The 20760-nt window shown below is 44.9% G+C and overlaps 1 protein-coding gene across 1 annotated transcript in view; it reads left to right on the plus strand.

Annotated features, from left to right (window-relative positions):
- Window positions 1–217: 217 nt before the first annotated feature.
- Window positions 218–20760, plus strand: part of LOC110500885 (equilibrative nucleoside transporter 2) — a 36550-nt gene continuing 16007 nt past the window's right edge. The window contains exon 1 of the mRNA XM_036958136.2: window positions 218–629. The gene's annotated coding sequence lies outside the window, so the exon portion shown is untranslated. The remainder of the gene's footprint in view (window positions 630–20760) is intronic.

Consider the following 20760-nt stretch of genomic DNA (forward strand, 5'->3'; position numbering starts at 1 on the left):
ATGTATAATTTAAATGCAAATGTTTAATAGTATTATGTTACATAACAAACCAATGCATCTTTAAATACATTGTGGTTAAGGTAGATTATGATTTCATTTAATAATTTAATCATAATTGTTTTCACAGCAATCATAGTCAAACTATCGCAAACGGTTTGACTTGAAAAAATACAAAACATATATTTTTTTTAAAGAGCCGTTTGGGAGCCAAAAGAGCCGAGCCGAACGAGCCGGCTCACTGAAAAGAGCCGGAATGCCCATCACCACCTATTGCCGATGGCCGAAAAACTAGTAGTGCGCTATGATAACATATGGGGAGGGGCATCCGAGCAGTGAGCTATGTTGTATTTGGTTGTATGTGTAACTTCTTATTTATACCTCAATGTGTGTAACTCCGAGTCGGGGAGATGATGAAGATTAGCCTACGCGCTATGTAAAATTGTTACAGCAGCACAGCCATTCGTAACTATTTGGCGCTCGCGCCACGTGGAGCGAAAGGCTACATTTATCGTGTTACATTTTATCCTACATGTTATCGCTTTGGTTTTTTAGCAACAACCGTCTTTTTTTGTTGCGTAGCAATAATGAAAACACAGTGATCTGACTGCCGCACTTCTCATCTCTACAAGGTTAGTAGGCGTGACATGACTCTTCTTGCCTAAACCACGATTTGTCATGAAAGGCGGGAATTCATTGTTACAGTGTTAAACTTAATTGTAGCAATGAATTGTTTCAGTCCATACGTTTGGCAGGTTTTCTTTGTTATTGGTCGTTAGGTGATGCGACACGACAACGGCTCTTGTTCGCCTGGCTGCGCGGTTTCTGTGACGGATAAATGGGCCTCTGCTCTCTTATAATATTGCTAGAATAACGTCGCTTGCTACAACGGTCAAATTGGTTGTTTAGTGAAATTAGATGATTGGAAATGTGCGGACTGGATTTTTCTTTTTTTTCTCAAAATCACATTCCCAACGTCTTTAGGCTGAGCACTTACTCAAAATGTAAATGCCAACGCAGGCATGTTGTCATTCACACATGGCTAAATCTTACATAACATCCATGTGTGGATTACAGCCTGCCTCGGTTGGCATATGCATTTTGAGTAAGTAACTAAACAACCCATTTGACCATCACTCACAGAGAGGCTGCTGTCTATATACAGACTCGAAATCATTTGCCACTTTAATAAATGGATCACTTGTCATTTTAATAATGCCACTTTAATAGTGTTTACATATCTTGCATTACTCATCTCATATGTATATACTGTATTCTATTCAATCTATTGCATCTTGCCTGTGCTGCTCGGTTATCGTTCATCCATGCATTTATATGTACATATTCATATTCCACCCCTTTACTTAGATTTGTGTGTATTAGGTAGTCGTTGTGGAATTGTTAGATGACTTGTTAGATATTACTGCACTGTCGGAACTAGAAGCACAAGCATTTCGCTACACTCGCATTAACATCTGCTAACCGTCTGTATGTGACCAATAAAATTTGATTTGATATATATATACAATTTATGCTTGCTCTGGCAATGGGGTCCAGAACGTACTAAGGGTGTGGCACAATAGCGGAGTCTGGAAGCCAAATATAGCTCCATCCATCGCCATGCGCCTCCCAAATGTAACAATGGCCTTCTCCCATTTGACTGTCTGCCCATCTAATTTCATTACTGTCTGAATAGTGTCAAACGACCTAATATATATATACATATCTTTCAAAAGATATTAGCATACTTTCAATATCATCCCTCAAAAAAGTAGTCGGATTTTGAGTGCTCATTTAATGTTCAAAGCATCTGACCTGTGTTTTTTTATTTTATTTTCCACCTGGACATAGCCCTAAACCATGTCAAAATATGTAGAATAGTAGGAAATTAGCTTTAAAATATTCAATGTCCTCCCTTCTAGGGTTTGTGCCAGTGGGCAAGGAAATTCACACAGCAAATCTCACTCCAAACTTTCTTCAAAAGTTGTCAGCCCTGAAAATGCATGTGTTGATGAATTGCAGGTGGCCAGTCCACCTGCATGGTGTGTGTGAGCTTTGAGAAATAAATGTACACGGTCGCGGCCAAGGGCGTCTGCGTAGCCAGGTTATATTTTAGATGCACGATGCGCTGCAAGCTCCGCCTCTCCCAGCTACTCATTGGTTTTTAAAAGCATGTACACAGGTGGGTGATTAAAAGATGAACTAGGTGTCCAGTTGGTGGCGGTAATGCACCTTAAATTTGTTTGCCAACCGCCATATAAAATCCACAGAAGAAGAAGACAGATGAAGGAGGAGAGATTTATCAAAGAAAACAAACAAAGCTAACCTAGGTTTCCTCTTTTTATCTGTGGATTAATTGTCGGAGTAGAGAACACATGATTTTGTTTGAATCAACATGGGTCAAAATTCTACAAAGATCCAGTTGGTAGAGCAGGAGTACTTGCAACGCCAGGGTTGTGGGTTTGATTCCCACTGGGGACTTGTACGAAAAAAATATGAAACTGTAAGTTTCTCTGGATAAGAGCATCTGCTAAATAACTAAAATGTAAAAAAAGAAAAAAAGGAGCATTTGAATTTCAGGTAAAATAACAACCCAATGTTTATTTTCCAGGACAAATTAGCTAGCCACAGCAAGCTAGCTAAATGTCCATGAATGTTTCATGTGTGTTTCGACCTATCCCCAAAATTAATATAGTTGGTTCACAGTTGATTTAGGTATTTTAACCAGCGTGTCATGAACATGTCTGGTGGAGATAGACAAAATCAACATGCACAGGATGGTGCACGCGCAGAGCCTATCTGATCAGCTTGTTACGCCTCGTTATTGAGCAAAATGGTATGCAGCAGCATCATATGTATGCAACAAAAGTTCAACATTCACCTTCTGCAATCATTTCTGTCAAGCTGTCTACACGTAAACATTTTTGTTGTTGTGTGTTTAAAAAAAATGTTTACCCCCCTTTTCTCCCCAATTTCATGGTATCCAATTTTTACTAGCTACTATCTTGTCTCATCGCTACAACTCCAGTATGGGCTCGGGACAGATGGTTGAAAGTCATGCGTCCTCCGATACACAACCCAACCAAGCCGCACTGCTTCTTAACACAGCGCGCATCCAACCCAGAAGCCAGCCGCACCAATGAGTCGGAGGAAACACTGTGCACCTGGCAACCTTGGTTAGCGTGCACTGCGCCCGGCCCGCCACAGGAGTCGCTGGTGCGCGATGAGACAAGGATATCCCTACCAGCCAACCCCTCCCTAACCCGGACAACGCTATGCCAATTGTGCGGCGCCCCACGGACCTCCCGGTCGCGGCCAGTTACGACAGAGCCTGGGCGCGAACCCAGAGTTTCTGGTGGCACCGCTGGCGCTGCAATACAGCGCCCTTAACCACCCGGGAGGCGCTACACATACAATTTGATGCATACGTTCGATAAATCGAACGTATGCACCACACAGAACGCATTGCAACTGCTTCTGCAACGCAGTGCTGCAAGGCAAACGGAGCGTTCCATTGGAAATGAATGTACAGTACCAGTCAAAAGTTTGGACACCTACTCATTCAAGGGTTTTTCTTTATTCTTACTAGTTTCTACATTGTAGAATAATAGTGAAGACATCAAAACTATGAAATAAAGCATATGGAATCATGTAGTAACCAAAAAAGTGTTAAACAAATCAAATATATTTTATATTTGAGATTCTTCAAAGTTGCCAACCTTTGCCTTGATGACAGCTTTGCACACTCTTGGCATTCTCTCAACCAGCTTCACCTGGATTGCTTTTCCAACAGTCTTGAAGGAGTTCCCACATATGCTGAGCAGTTGTTGGCTGCTTTTCCTTCACTTTGTGGTCCAATTCATCCCAAACCATATCAGCTGGGTTGAGGTCGGGTGATTGTGGAGGCCAGGTCATCTGATGCAGCACTCCATCACTCTCCTTCTTGGTCAGATAGCCTTACACAGCTTGGAGGTGTGTTGGGTCATTGTCCTGTTGAAAAACACCCCACACCAACACACCTCCTTCTCCATGCTTCACGGTGGGAACCACACCTGCGGAGGTCATCCGTTCACCTATTCTGTTTCTCACAAAGACACAGCGGTTAGAACCAAAAATCTCACATTTGGACTCATCAGACCAAAGGACAGATTTTCACCGGTCAATGTCCATTGCACATGTTTCTTGGCCCAAGCAAGTCTCTTCTTCTTATTGGTGTCCTTTAGTAGTGGTTTCTTTGCAGCAATTCGACCACGAAGGTCTGATTCATGCAGTCTCCTCTGAATAGTTGATGTTGAGATGTCTGTTACTTGAACTCTGTGAAGCATTTATTTGGGCTGCAATTTCTGAGGCTAGTAACTCTAATGAACTTATCCTCTGCAGCAGAGGTAACTCTGGGTCTTCCTTTCCTGTGGCGGCCCTCATGAGAACCAGTTTCATCATAGCGCTTTTGGTGGTTTTTGTGACTGCACTTGAAACTTTCAAAGTTCTTCAAATGTTCCGTATTGACTGACCTTCATGTCTTAAAGTAATGGTGGACAGTTGTTTATCTTTGCTTACTTGAGCTGTTCTTGCCATAATATGGACTTGATCTTTTATGACATAGTGCTATCTTCTGTATACCACCCCTAACTTGTCACAACACAACTGCTCAAAAGCATTAAGAAAGAAAGAAATTCCACAAATTAACTTTTAGCAAGTTAATTAACCTGTTAATTGAATTGCATTCCAGGTGACTACCTCATGAAGCTGGTTTAGAGAATACCAAGAGTGTGCAAAGCTGTCATCAAGGCAAGGCTGTTCGCTGATCCATCGGCCAGTTTCTTGGACCACTATACCCATTTTGCCAATTGGACTTGGACCCCTCTGCTACTTGGAACCCTACTAATTCCATGACTGGTCTATCGATGTCACCGCACGAGGAGGCAAAAACAGAGTTTTCCCCATCGCAACATCCCTCTAAGACCATTCTGCTAACTTGCTAGCCCCGGCCTGCTAACTGCTAGCCTGCTATCCTCGGCCTGCTAACTGTCTGAATCGCCGTGTCCCCAGCCAGCCCAACCACTCACTGGACCCATACAATTCACTTGGCTGCGCATGCCCTAATATCAATATGCCTTGTCCATTACTGTCCTGGTTAGTGATTACTGTCTTATTTCACTGTAGAGCCTCTAGCCCTGCGCAATGTGCCATAAACAACCGTGTTGTTCCATCTCCCACATATGCGATGACATCACCTGGTTTAAATGTCTCTAGAGACTATCTCTCTCATCATTACTCAATGCCTAGGTTTACCTCCAATGTACTCTCTTCCTACCATTCCTTTGTCTGTACATTAAGCCTTGAATCTATGCTATCGTGCCCAGAAACCTGCTCCGTTTACTCTCTGTTCTGAACGTGCTAGACGGCCAGTTCTTATAGCCTTTATCCGTACCCTTATCCTACTTCTCCTCTGTTCCTTTGGTGATGTAGAGGTTAATCCAGGACCTGCAGTGCCTAGCTCCACTCCTACTCCCCAGGTGCTCTCATTTGTTGACTTTTGTAACTGTAAAAGCCTTGGTTTCATGCATGATACCATTAGAAGCCTACTCCCTAAGTTTGCTTTATTCACTGCTTTAGCACATTCTGCCAACCCGGATGTCTTAGCCATGTCTGAATCTTGGCTTAGGAAAACCACCAAAAGCCCTGAAATTTCTATCCCTAACTATAACATTTTCCACCAAGATAGAACTGCCAAAGGGAGCGGTGTTAGCCTGCAGAGTTCTGTCTTACTATCCAGGTCTGTACCAAAACAAGTCGAGCTTCTACTTCTAAAAATGCACCTTTCCAGAAACAAGTCTCTCACCGTTGGCGCTTCCTATAGACCACCCTCTGCCCTGGACACCATATGTGAATTGATTGCCCCCCATCTATCTTCTGAGCTCATGCTGATAGGTGACCTAAACTGGGACATGTTCAACACCCTGGCCATCCTACAATCTAAGCTTGATGCCCTCAATCTCACACAAATGATCAATGAACCTACCAGGTACAGCCCCAAATCTGTAAACACGGCACCCTCATAGATATCATCCTAACATTACGGGCATCCGTAATGGGTCTGCGGTCAAACGACCACCCCTCATCACTGTCAAACGCTCCCTAGAACACTTCAGCGAACAGGCCTTTCTAATTGACCTGGCCGGGGTATCCTGGAATGACATTGACCTCTTCCTGTCAGTAGAGGATGCCTGGTTATTCTTTAAAAGTGCCTTCCTCACCATCTTAAATAAGCATGCTCCGTTCAAAAAATGTAGAACCAGGAATAGATATTGGATAGCCCTTGGTTCACTCCAGACCTGTCTGCCCTTGACCAGCACAAAAACATCCTGTGGCGTTCTGCATTAGCATTGAATAGTCCCCGTGATATGCAACTTTTCAGGGAAGTTAGGAACCAATATACACAGGCAGTTAGGAAAGCGAAGGCTAGCTTTTTCAAACTGAAATTTGCATCCTGTAGTACAAACTCAAAAAAGTTATGGGACACTGTAAAGTCCATGGAGAGTAAGAGCACCTCCTCCCAGCTGCCCACTGCACTGAGGCTAGGAAACACTGTCACTACCGATAAATCCACAGTAATTGAGAATTTCAATAAGCATTTTTCTACGGCTGGCCATGCTTTCCACCTGGCTACCCCTACCCCGGTCAACAGCCCTGCGCTCCCCACTGCAACTCACCCAAACCTCCCCCACTTTTCCTTCACCCAAATCCAGATAGCTGATGTTCTGAAAGAGCTGCAAAGCCTGGACCCCTACAAATCAGCCGGGCTAGACCATCTGGACCCTCTCTTTCTAAAATTATCTGCCGAAATTGTTGCAACCCCTATTACTAGCCTGTTCAACCTCTTTCATATCGTCTGAGATTCCCATATCCCCCTCTTCAAAGGGGGAGACACTCTAGACCCAAACTGCTACAGACCTATATCTATTCTACCCTGCCTTTCTAAGGTCTTTGAAAGCCAAGTTAACAAACAGTTTACCGACCATTTCGAATCTCACCGTACCTTCTCCGCTATGCAATCTGGTTTCAGAGCTGGTCATGGGTGCACCTCAGCCATGCTCAAGGTCCTAAATGATATAATAACCGCCATCAATAAGAGACATTACTGTGCAGCCGTATTCATCGACCTGGCTAAGGCTTTCGACTCTGTCAATCACAACATTCTTATTGGCAGACTCAACAGCCTTGGTTTCTCAAATGATTGCCTCGCTTGGTTCACCAACTACTTCTCCGATAGAGTTCAGTGTGTCAAATCGGTGGATCTGTTGTCCGGACCTCTGGCAGTCTCTATGGGGGTGCCACAGGGTTCAATTCTCGGGCCGACTTTCTTCTCTGTATACATCAATGATGTCGCTCTCGCTGCTGGTGATTCTCTAATCCACCTTTACGCAGACGACACCATTCTGTATACCTCTGGCCCTTCTTTGGACACTGTGTTAACTAACCTCCAGATGAGCTTCAATGCCATACAACTCTCCTTCCGTGGCCTCCAACTGCTCTTAAATGCAAGTAAAACTAAATGCATGCTCTTCAACTGTTTGCTGCCTGCGCCTGCCCGCCCATCCAGCATCACTATTCTGGATGGTTCTGACTTAGATTATGTGGACAACTACAAATACCTAGGTGTCTGGTTAGACTGTAAACTCTCCTTCCAGACTCACATTATACAATCGGCTTCCTATTTCGCAACAAAGCACCCTTCACTCATGCTGCCTAACATACCCTCGTGAAACTGACTATCCTACCGATCCTCGACTTCGGTGATGTCATTTACAAAATAGCCTCCAACACTCTACTCAATAAATTGGATGCAGTCTATCACAGTGCCACCTGTTTTGTCACCAAACCTCCATATACCACTGCGACCTGTATGCTCTCGTTGGCTGGCTCTCGCTTCATACTCGTCGCCAAACCCACTGGCTCCAGGTCATCTACAAGTCTCTGCTTGGTAAAGCTCCGCCTTAGCTCACTGGACACCATAGCAGCACCCACCAGTAGCATGCGCTTCAGCAGGTATATCTCACTGGTCACCCCCAAAGCCAATTCTTCCTTTGTCCGCCTCTTGTTCCAGTTCTCTGCTGCCAATGACTGAAACGGACTGCAAAAATCTCCCTCACTAGCTTTAAGCACCAGCTGTCAGAGCAGCTCACAGGTCACTGCACCTGTACATAGCTCATCTGTAAATAGCCCATCCAATCTACCTCATCCCCATACTGTATTTATTTATTTATCTTGCTCCTTTGCACCCCAGTGTCTCTACTTGCACATGCATCTTCTGCACACCCTACCACTCCAGTGTTTAATTGCTATATTGTAATTACTTCGCCACCATGGCCTATGTATTCCCTTTCCTCTCTAATCTCACCTCATTTGCATATGCTGTATATAGATTTTTCTACTGTATTATTGATTGTATGTTTGTTTATTCTATGTGTAACTCTGTGTTGTTGTATGTGTCGAACTGCTTTGCTTTATCTTGGCCAGGTCGCAGTTGTAAATGAGAACTTGTTCTCGACTAGCCTACCTGGTTAAATAAAGGTGAAATAAATCAAATAAAATGGCAAAGGGTGTGTACTCTGAAGAATCTCAAATATAAAATATATTTGATTTGTTTAACACTTTTTCTGGTTACTACATGATTCCATATGTGTTATTTAATAGTACTGATGTCTTCACTATTATTCTACAATGTAGAAACTAGTAAGAATAAAGAAAAACCCTTGAATGAGTAGGTGTGTCCAAACTTTTGACTGGTACTGTACATTCATTTCCAATGGAACGCTCCGTTTGCCTTGCAGCACTGCGTTGCAGAAGCAGTTGCAATGCGTTCTGTGTGGTACATACGTAGGATTTATCTAACGTATGCGTTAAACTGTATCTGTAGAAGGCTTGACAGAAATGACAGCAGAAGGTGAATGTTGAACTTTTGTTACATACATATTCAGATGATGCTGCGTACCATTTTGATTGGTACTGTGCTTCCCGTTGTACCTAAACGCAATGACGCTGTCCGTATGATCGAGGCGTTAGGTCATGCCTTCATGGTCGTCATTCAGCCAGTCAGCCTTTACAAATGGAATCTGTCACATCACCCGCCTTGACGAAGTGCTTGGTCACTCCTTCATGGAAATCATCACCAAGGACATGTAGGCTATCTTTGAATATTCATCATGTTGAATGGAAATTGCTGTAGTCCACCATGCGACATAGCTGCTTACTAAACACCACATGGCCAAGATTGACACAATGGAGGATTACTCCTACTCCCTGATAGGTGATAAACCGCGTGTCTTTTACTCCATTTCTTCTTGGTGACCAGACAGGTTTATTTCATGCGGGTTTCTGCCATATGATTTCAAACTGGAAATGTTCAGCACTGAAAATCTACAGTTCTACTGAGAAGGGCCCAAATTATTATTTTTGGGATCACAATTTTCCCCACAGATAGATTCCATCAATGTAATTGTCTGCATAATTTACAAATCCCCCATATATTTTTTAGTACATATGTATTCCCTTATTTTCCCCTAACCCTACCACCCCTCACCTAATTGGAGCAAACTAATGGACAACAACAGGCTTCTACATCCAGCTTATACACACTATATACATTTTACGGACACAGTATATTTTACAATAATGATCTTTTGTTTGTTTTTAGTCCCGTCCTTCAGCGACCCTCAACCTCCCATCTATCTGAACACATCCAGTTTTCATGTCTATTTGCCATATATTTTTGATCTGTTCTGTGATGATCCACAACGGTTCTGAACCTTTTCTATTCTCGTAGTTTCTACAGATTGTAAAGGAAAGATAAACCTTTTTGCTAAGAGTATTATTGATCGATTGACTATGACTTTTTAAATCACTAAGCAGTGCTATTTGCAGAGTTGGCTCCAGGTAAATGTTGCAATTTCTGAACCTGCGACCAAAAACAGGCTACTTAAGGACAGTACCAAAACAAATGATCTAATGACTCTGCCTCCTCACAGCAAAATCTGAAGAGCTGGTATGGTTGTATCACCCATATATATAACATTATATTGGTTTCAAGAATTTTGTATAATTTAAATAGAAAAATTCATAAGTTTTGAATCCAGCTTAGTTTTGTGTATCAGTTCATAAACCATGGGCTCAAGCTGGCTAGATTTACATCTAAGGTTATTTTGATTGTCTCCCTGTATAGCCTAAATAAATAAGCCTAATGCGTAAAATGAGCTATTTGAGTACATTTATTTGAAAATCTATTAAATGGAGACAAACCTTTTTATCATGTTAGATATGAAAACAGAGACCGTTTGAACAGATGGAAGGCCTAATCTTTCTGGTTTTGTTATGACAGTAACAACTAGGGCAGTTGGTGCTCGGAGACACTGATATATTTGGTAGTGGAGCAGCTGTCTGGTTTACTCGAGGCTGGAATGATAAGGTGTGGGGGGAGTAAAAAAACATTTACACATTGCTATGACACGTTAATGGCTTGGGAAAACTGGAAAATAACTCTTTGTAGTCCTGCTGTTCAAATGTCCGCAATAAAAATCATTTCAATTTCATGGAGGGCTGTTCTTGTATAGAAAACATCCTGCTTCAAACCTGCTCAATGGTGGCTTTAAATAACTGGAATGAATGACATTTACCCTACTAATAGGTCTGTGGTTGCTAGGCTGCCAGTGTTTCTTCTAGAGGCGTTGAAATGGTGCCTGGGGCTGCTTTAGGGCAGTGACAGCCTTTCGAGAAAATAGCCCAGGCTCACCTCTGCACACATATGATTCTACCCACCTCTATCCACCTACCTTCACTTCACCTCTATCTACCCACCTCCACTCCACCTCTATCTACCCACCTCTATCCACCCACCTTCCCTTCACCTCTATCCTCTATCTACCCACCTCTATCTACCCACCTCCACTCCACCTCTATCCACCCACCTTCACTTCACCTCTATCCTCTACCTACCCACCTCTATCTACCCACCTCCACTCCACCTCTATCCACCCACCTTCACTTCACCTCTATCCTCTATCTACCCACCTCTATCTACCCACCTCCACTCCACCTCTATCCACCCACCTTCACGTCACCTCTATCCTCTATCTACCCACCTCTATCTACCCACCTCCACTCCACCTCTATCCTCTATCTACCCACCTCCACTCCACCTCTATCTACCCACCTCCACTCCACCTCTATCCACCCACCTTCACTCCACCTCTATCCACCCACCTCCACTCCACCTCTATCCACCCACCTTCACGTCACCTCTATCCTCTATCTACCCACCTCTATCTACCCACCTCCACTCCACCTCTATCCTCTATCTACCCACCTCCACTCCACCTCTGTCCACCCACCTTCACTTCACCTCTATCCTCTGTCCACCCACCTCCACTCCACCTCTATCCACCCACCTCCACTCCACCTCTATCCACCCACCTTCACTTCACCTCTATCCTCTATCTACCCACCTCTATCTACCCACCTCCACTCCACCTCTGTCCACCCACCTTCACTTCACCTCTATCCTCTGTCCACCCACCTCCACTCCACCTCTATCCACCCACCTCCACTCCACCTCTATCCACCCACCTCCACTCCACCTCTATCCTCTATCTACCCACCTCTATCTACCCACCTCCACTCCACCTCTATCCACCCACTTCCACTCCACCTCTATCCACCCACTTCCACTCCACCTCTATCCACCCACCTCCACTCCACCTCTATCCACCCACTTCCACTCCACCTCTATCCACCCACCTCCACTCCACCTCTATCTACCCACCTCCACTCCACCTCTATCCACCCACCTCCACTCCACCTCTATCTACCCACCTCCACTCCACCTCTATCCACCCACTTCCACTCCACCTCTATCCACCCACTTCCACTCCACCTCTATCCACCCACTTCCACTCCACCTCTATCCACCCACTTCCACTCCACCTCTATCCACCCACCTTCACTCCACCTCTATCCACCCACTTCCACTCCACCTCTATCCACTCACCTCCACTCCACCTCTGTCCATCCACCTTTACTCCACCTCTATCCACCCACCTTCACTCCACCTCTGTGCACTAACCTCACTCCACCCCTGTGTACTCCAGTAACAACAATTAACCTGTGGGCCAGAGTCAATGGCATTGCTGGGACTGTAAGTATAGCTTGATAAGATTCAGGTTTAGCTCTTTGTGTTCAGTGTTTGTTCTGTTTTGTGTGTGGGGTAGTGTACTAACGACTTTCCGTGTGCTGCTCTAGGGAACCACTGCACTGAGACGTTAGTATCCTGTCTCCCCAGATTTAGAATCTGGCCTCCCTAAATTTAGTATCCGGCCTCCCCAGATTTAGTATCCGGCCTCCCCACATTTAGCATCCGGCCTCCCCAGATTTAGTATACTGTCTCCCCAGATTTAGTATCCTGTCTCCCCAGATTTAGTATCCTGTCTCCCCAGATTTAGTATCCGGCCTCCCCAGATTTAGTATCCGGCCTCCCCAGATTTAGTATACTGTCTCCCCAGATTTAGTATCCTGTCTCCCCAGATTTAGTATCCTGTCTCCCCAGATGTAGTATCCTGTCTCCCCAGATTTAGTATCCGGCCTCCCTAGATTTAGTATACTGTCTCCCCAGATTTAGTATCCTGTCTCCCCAGATTTAGTATACTGTCTCCCCAGATTTAGTATCCGGCCTCCCCAGATTTAGTATCCGGCCTCCCCAGATTTAGTATACTGTCTCCCCAGATTTAGTATCCTGTCTCCCCAGATTTAGTATCCTGTTTCCCCAGATGTAGTATCCTGTCTCCCCAGATTTAGTATCCGGCCTCCCTAGATTTAGTATACTGTCTCCCCAGATTTAGTATCCTGTCTCCCCAGATTTAGTATACTGTCTCCCCAGATTTAGTATCCTGTCTCCCCAGATTTAGTATACTGTCTCCCCAGATTTAGTATCCTGTCTCCCCAGATTTAGTATCCTGTCTCCCCAGACTTAGTATCCTGTCTCCCCAGATTTAGTATCCTGTCTCCCCAGATTTAGTATCCTGTCTCCCCAGATTTAGTATCCTGTCTCCCCAGATTTAGTATCCTGTCTCCCCAGATTTAGTATCCTGTCTCCCCAGATTTAGTATCCGGCCTCCCCAGATTTAGTATCCTGTCTCCCCAGATTTAGTATCCGGCCTCCCCAGATGTAGTATCCTGTCTCCCCAGATTTAGTATACTGTCTCCCCAGATTTAGTATCCTGTCTCCCCAGATTTAGTATCCTGTCTCCCCAGATGTAGTATACTGTCTCCCCAGATGTAGTATCCGGCCTCCCCAGATTTAGTATCCTGTCTCCCCAGATGTAGTATACTGTCTCCCCAGATTTAGTATCCTGTCTCCCCAGATTTAGCATCCGGCCTCCCCAGATTTAGTATCCTGTCTCCCCAGATGTAGTATACTGTCTCCCCAGATTTAGTATCCTGTCTCCCCAGATTTAGCATCCTGTCTCCCCAGATGTAGTATCCTGTCTCCCCAGATTTAGTATCCGGCCTCCCTAGATTTAGTATACTGTCTCCCCAGATTTAGTATCCTGTCTCCCCAGATGTAGTATACTGTCTCCCCAGATTTAGTATCCTGTCTCCCCAGATTTAGTATCCTGTCTCCCCAGATGTAGTATCCGGCCTCCCCAGATGTAGTATCCTGTCTCCCCAGATTTAGTATACTGTCTCCCCAGATTTAGTATCCTGTCTCCCCAGATTTAGTATCCTGTCTCCCCAGATGTAGTATACTGTCTCCCCAGATGTAGTATCCGGCCTCCCCAGATTTAGTATACTGTCTCCCCAGATTTAGTATACTGTCTCCCCAGATTTAGTATCCTGTCTCCCCAGATTTAGCATCCGGCCTCCCCAGATTTAGTATCCTGTCTCCCCAGATGTAGTATACTGTCTCCCCAGATTTAGTATCCTGTCTCCCCAGATTTAGCATCCGGCCTCCCCAGATTTAGTATCCTGTCTCCCCAGATTTAGTATCCTGTCTCCCCAGATTTAGTATCCTGTCTCCCCAGATTTAGCATCCGGCCTCCCCAGATTTAGTATCCTGTCTCCCCAGATGTAGTATCCTGTCTCCCCAGATTTAGTATCCGGCCTCCCCAGATTTAGTATCCTGTCTCCCCAGATTTAGCATCCGGCCTCCCCAGATTTAGTATCCTGTCTCCCCAGATGTAGTATCCTGTCTCCCCAGATTTAGTATCCGGCCTTCCCAGATTTAGTATCCGGACCCCAGATTTAGTATCCTGTCTCCCCAGATGTAGTATCCTGTCTCCCCAGATTTAGCATCCGGCCTCCCCAGATTTAGTATCCGGCCTCCCCAGATGTAGTATCATGTCTCCCCAGATTTAGTATCCGGACCCCAGATTTAGTATCCTGTCTCCCCAGATTTAGTATCCTGTCTCCCCAGATTTAGTATCCGGCCTCCCCAGATGTAGTATCATGTCTCCCCAGATTTAGTATCCGGACCCCAGATTTAGTATCCGGCCTCCCCAGATTTAGTATCCGGCCTCCCCAGATGTAGTATCATGTCTCCCCAGATTTAGTATCCGGACCCCAGATTTAGTATCCTGTCTCCCCAGATGTAGTATCCTGTCTCCCCAGATTTAGTATCCGGCCTCCCCAGATTTAGTATCCTGTCTCCCCAGATTTAGCATCCGGCCTCCCCAGATTTAGTATCCTGTCTCCCCAGATGTAGTATCCTGTCTCCCCAGATTTAGCATCCGGCCTCCCCAGATTTAGTATCCGGCCTCCCCAGATGTAGTATCATGTCTCCCCAGATTTAGTATCCGGACCCCAGATTTAGTATCCTGTCTCCCCAGATGTAGTATCCTGTCTCCCCAGATTTAGCATCCGGCCTCCCCAGATTTAGTATCCGGCCTCCCCAGATGTAGTATCATGTCTCCCCAGATTTAGTATCCGGACCCCAGATTTAGTATCCTGTCTCCCCAGATTTAGTATCCGGCCTCCCCAGATGTAGTATCATGTCTCCCCAGATTTAGTATCCGGACCCCAGATTTAGTATCCGGCCTCCCCAGATTTAGTATCCGGCCTCCCCAGATGTAGTATCATGTCTCCCCAGATTTAGTATCCGGACCCCAGATTTAGTATCCTGTCTCCCCAGATGTAGTATCCTGTCTCCCCAGATTTAGTATCCGGCCTCCCCAGATTTAGTATCCTGTCTCCCCAGATTTAGCATCCGGCCTCCCCAGATTTAGTATCCGGCCTCCCCAGATTTAGTATCCTGTCTCCCCAGATTTAGTATCCTGTCTCCCCAGATTTAGCATCCGGCCTCCCCAGATTTAGTATACTGTCTCTCCAGATTTAGTATCCTGTCTCCCCAGATTTAGTATCCGGCCTCCCCAGATGTAGTATCCTGTCTCTCCAGATTTAGTATCCTGTCTCCCCAGATTTAGTATCCTGTCTCCCCAGATTTAGTATCCTGTCTCCCCAGATTTAGCATCCGGCCTCCCCAGATTTAGTATCCTGTCTCCCCAGATTTAGCATCCGGCCTCCCCAGATTTAGTATCCTGTCTCCCCAGATTTAGTATCCGGCCTCCCCAGATGTAGTATCCTGTCTCCCCAGATGTAGTATCCTGTCTCCCCAGATTTAGTATCCTGTTTCCCCAGATTTAGCATCCGGCCTCCCCAGATTTAGTATCCGGCCTCCCCAGATGTAGTATCCTGTCTCCCCAGATTTAGTATACTGTCTCCCCAGATTTAGTATCCTGTCTCCCCAGATGTAGTATCCTGTCTCCCCAGATTTAGTATCCTGTCTCCCCAGATTTAGTATCCGGACTCCCCAGATGTAGTATCCTGTCTCCCCAGATTTAGTATACTGTCTCCCCAGATTTAGTATCCTGTCTCCCCAGATGTAGTATCCTGTCTCCCCAGATTTAGTATCCTGTCTCCCCAGATTTAGTATCCTGTCTCCCCAGATTTAGCATCCGGCCTCCCCAGATTTAGTATCCGGCCTCCCCAGATGTAGTATCCTGTCTCCCCAGATTTAGTATCCGGCCTCCCCAGATGTAGTATCCTGTCTCCCCAGATGTAGTATCCTGTCTCCCCAGATTTAGTATCCTGTCTCCCCAGATTTAGTATCCGGACTCCCCAGATTTAGTATCCTGTCTCCCCAGATTTAGTATCCGGACCCCAGATTTCGTTCTCAGTTTTTTACTTAATGATTTTGGTCACTTTTCTGATATTTGTTTCTGTGACATTGTATATGAAAGGTAAGATAAATCTAATGGCATTTCCCAATGGTCCATTTTCAACAAAGAAACGACTCATTTGGACATAGCAAAATGCTCTGCATTTGAAGGGAAATGGAGGGTTGGAAAAGCTAATGAAAATCAGAAAAGACGAGTGGAGCTGATGATTAGTAGACCGTTGTTATGTTATGTCTTACTGTTCAAGTGTTGGACAAAGCGTTTTTCCTTTCACCCTTTCATATCTCATCATATATCCAAAAGTCCATCATTGTTTCTATAGAACACATATTGTAACAGATTATATTTAGGTTTTAAACCTCAAAGTACCAATTCATCTTCTTACACATTATTTGCATAGCTAAGTCATAATACTAATCCCTGACATCAATTTGCAAGCTGAACACCGTCTTCACCCGCTTTGAGGATAATACAGTGCCACCGACACTGCCCGCTCAAGGACTGTGGGCTCTCGTTCTCTGTGGCCGACGTGAGTAAGACATTTATGCGTGTTGACCCTCGCAAGGCTGCCGGCCCAGACGGTATCCCTAGCCACGTCCTCAGGGCATGCGCAGACCCGCTGGCTGGTGTGTGTGTTTATGGACATATTCAATCTCTCCCTATCCCAGCCTGTTGTCCCCACTTGCTTCAAGATGTCCACCATTGTTCCTATTCCCAAGAAAGCAAAGGTAACTGAACTAAATGACTATCGCCACGTAGTACTCACTTCTGTCATCATGAAGTGCTTTGAGATGCTAGTTGAGGATCATATCACCTCATATACCCTATACCCACTTCAATTTGGATACCGCCCCAATAGATCCACAGACAATTCAATCGCACTGCACACTGCCCTATCCCATCTGGACAAGAGGAATACCTATGTAAGAATGCTGTTCATTGACTATAGCTCAGCCTTCAACACCATAGTACCCTCCGAGCTCATCATTAAGGTCGGGGCCCTGGGTCTGAACCCCGCCCTGTGCAACTGGGTCCTGGACTTCCTGACGAGCTGCCCCCCTCCCCTGATCCTCAACACTGGGTCCCCACAAGGGTGCGTGCTCAGCCCCCTCCTGTACTCCCTGTTCACTCTTGACTGCGTGGCCATCTATGCCTACAACTCAATCATCAAGTTTGCAGATGACACAACAGTAGTAGGCCTGATTACCAACAATGACGAGAGCCTACAGGGAGGAGGTGAGGGCCCTGGCGGAGTGGTGTCAGGAAAATAACCTCTCCCGCAACGTCAACAAAACAAAGGAGCAGATTGTGGACTTCAGGAAACAGCAGAGGGAGCATGACAATATCCACAGTGACGGGACCGCAGTGGAGAATGTGGAAAGTTCCTCGGCGTACACATCACTGACAATCTGAAATGGTCCACCCACACAGACAGTGTGGTAAAGAAGGCGTAACAGCGCTTCTTCAACCTCAGGAGGCTGAAGAAATTTGGCTTGGCACCTAAATCTTTTACAGATGCACAATTGAGATCATCCTGTATGACCGCCTGGTACGTCAACTGCACCACCCGCAACCGCAGGGCTCTCCAGAGGGTGGTGCGGTCTGCGCAACGCATCACCGGGGGCACACTGCCTACCCTACAGGACACCTACAGCACCCAATGCCACAAGAAGGCCAAAAAGATCATCAAGGACATCAACCACCCAAGCCACCTCCTGTTCACCCAGCTACCACCCAGAAGGCGAGGTCAGTACAGGTGCATCAAAGCTGGGACAGAGAGACTGAAAAACAGCTTCTATCTCAAGGATGACTGTTAAATATCCATCACTACCCGGCTACCACCCGGTTACTCAAACCTGCACCTTAGAGGCTGCTGCCCCATATACATAGACATGGAATCACTGGTCACTTTAATAATGGAACACTGGTCACTTTAATAATGTTCACATACTGCTTTACTCATCTCATATGTACAGTGCCTTGCGAAAGTATTCGGCCCCCTTGAACTTTGCGACCTTTTGCCACATTTCAGGCTTCAAACATAAAGATATAAAACTGTATTTTTTTGTGAAGAATCAACAACAAGTGGGACACAATCATGAAGTGGAACGACATTTATTGGATATTTCAAACTTTTTTAACAAATCAAAAACTGAAAAATTGGGCGTGCAAAATTATTCAGCCCCCTTAAGTTAATACTTTGTAGCGCCACCTTTTGCTGCGATTACAGCTGTAAGTCGCTTGGGGTATGTCTCTATCAGTTTTGCACATCGAGAGACTGACATTTTTTCCCATTCCTCCTTGCAAAACAGCTCGAGGTTGGATGGAGAGCATTTGTGAACAGCAGTTTTCAGTTCTTTCCACAGATTCTCGATTGGATTCAGGTCTGGACTTTGACTTGGCCATTCTAACACCTGGATATGTTTATTTTTGAACCATTCCATTGTAGATTTTGCTTTATGTTTTGGATCATTGTCTTGTTGGAAGACAAATCTCCGTCCCAGTCTCAGGTCTTTTGCAGACTCCATCAGGTTTTCTTCCAGAATGGTCCTGTATTTGGCTCCATCCATCTTCCCATCAATTTTAACCATCTTCCCTGTCCCTGCTGAAGAAAAGCAGGCCCAAACCATGATGCTGCCACCACCATGTTTGACAGTGGGGATGGTGTGTTCAGCTGTGTTGCTTTTACGCCAAACATAACGTTTTGCATTGTTGCCAAAAAGTTCAATTTTGGTTTCATCTGACCAGAGCACCTTCTTCCACATGTTTGGTGTGTCTCCCAGGTGGCTTGTGGCAAACTTTAAACAACACTTTTTATGGATATCTTTAAGGCTTTCTTCTTGCCACTCTTCCATAAAGGCCAGATTTGTGCAATATACGACTGATTGTTGTCCTATGGACAGAGTCTCCCACCTCAGCTGTAGATCTCTGCAGTTCATCCAGAGTGATCATGGGCCTCTTGGCTGCATCTCTGATCAGTCTTCTCCTTGTATGAGCTGAAAGTTTAGAGGGACGGCCAGGTATTGGTAGATTTGCAGTGGTCTGATATTCCTTCCATTTCAATATTATCGCTTGCACAGTGCTCCTTGGGATGTTTAAAGCTTGGGAAATCTTTTTGTATCCAAATCCGGCTTTAAACTTCTTCACAACAGTATCTCGGGCCTGCCTGGTGTGTTCCTTGTTCTTCATGATGCTCTCTGCGCTTTTAACGGACCTCTGAGACTATCACAGTGCAGGTGCATTTATACGGAGACTTGATTACACACAGGTGGATTGTATTTATCATCATTAGTCATTTAGGTCAACATTGGATCATTCAGAGATCCTCACTGAACTTCTGGAGAGAGTTTGCTGCACTGAAAGTAAAGGGGCTGAATAATTTTGCACGCCCAATTTTTCAGTTTTTGATTTGTTAAAAAAGTTTGAAATATCCAATAAATGTCGTTCCACTTCATGATTGTGTCCCACTTGTTGTTGATTCTTCACAAAAAAATACAGTTTTATATCTTTATGTTTGAAGCCTGAAATGTGGCAAAAGGTCGCAAAGTTCAAGGGGGCCAAATACTTTCGCAAGGCACTGTATATACTGTATTCTATTCTACTGTTCTTAGTCAATGCCACTCTGACATTGCTCGTCCTAATATTTATATATTTCTTAATTCCATTATTTTACTTTTAGATATGTGTGTATTGTTATGAATAGTTAGATACTACTGCACTGTTGGAGCTAGGAACACAAGCATTTCACAACACCGGCAAAAATATGTGCATGTGACCAATAAAATTTGATTTGATTGTGAGCTTTGATTTCATTTTCACCCAAAACATGTTTGACAGTAGCCAATGACAAGGTCTGTGAACATAGGAGTAATATTTGCCATTCTTTTTGACCGATTCCATCAAACTTTCCTGTTATCACATATTACTGGGCACAGTGAAACCTTCACCGACTGTAGGGAGACCTTGCCTGTCTATGACCTTATGTGACTTGGCTTGACTTTACTGAAATGGCAACTAGCTTGAAAAACTGCTTGAAAAACTGTTGACAACTCAAAGGACAACTTCACTGAAATGATTCTTTCATGACACAGAATCAGGTTGCTCTGTTCAGTTTATTTTCTTAAGAAGCCTCAGGATATAGGATACTGAATATACATCTCATGTTTCTTTCAGGAATTCTAACATTAGTCTAATAAACCTTTTTTCCGACTTATTCCCGGACCCTTATACTCTTCGCCTCTAGTCTGAGTCTAGACTGAGACTACAATTCTCAGTCTCCCAAGTCGCTGTTTTATCAGCGAAAAATAATTCTCAGAAATGCTTAAATTGCCACAGGGGCAGTGCTTCTGTACATGCTATTCTTTTGATCTTCTGACTATCACCCTCTCTCTCTGGGTGATGAGGTAGAGCAGGTTTCTCTCTCTCTGGGTGATGAGGTAGAGCAGGTTTCTCTCTCTCTGGGTGATGAGGTAGAGCAGGTCTCTCTCTCTCTGGGTGATGGGGTAGAGCAGGTCTCTCTCTGGGTGAGGAGGTAGAGCAG

This window comes from Oncorhynchus mykiss, chromosome 21 (genome assembly GCF_057628025.1).
Source record: "Oncorhynchus mykiss isolate SJ-2025 chromosome 21, ASM5762802v1, whole genome shotgun sequence".
NCBI lineage: Eukaryota > Metazoa > Chordata > Actinopteri > Salmoniformes > Salmonidae > Oncorhynchus > Oncorhynchus mykiss.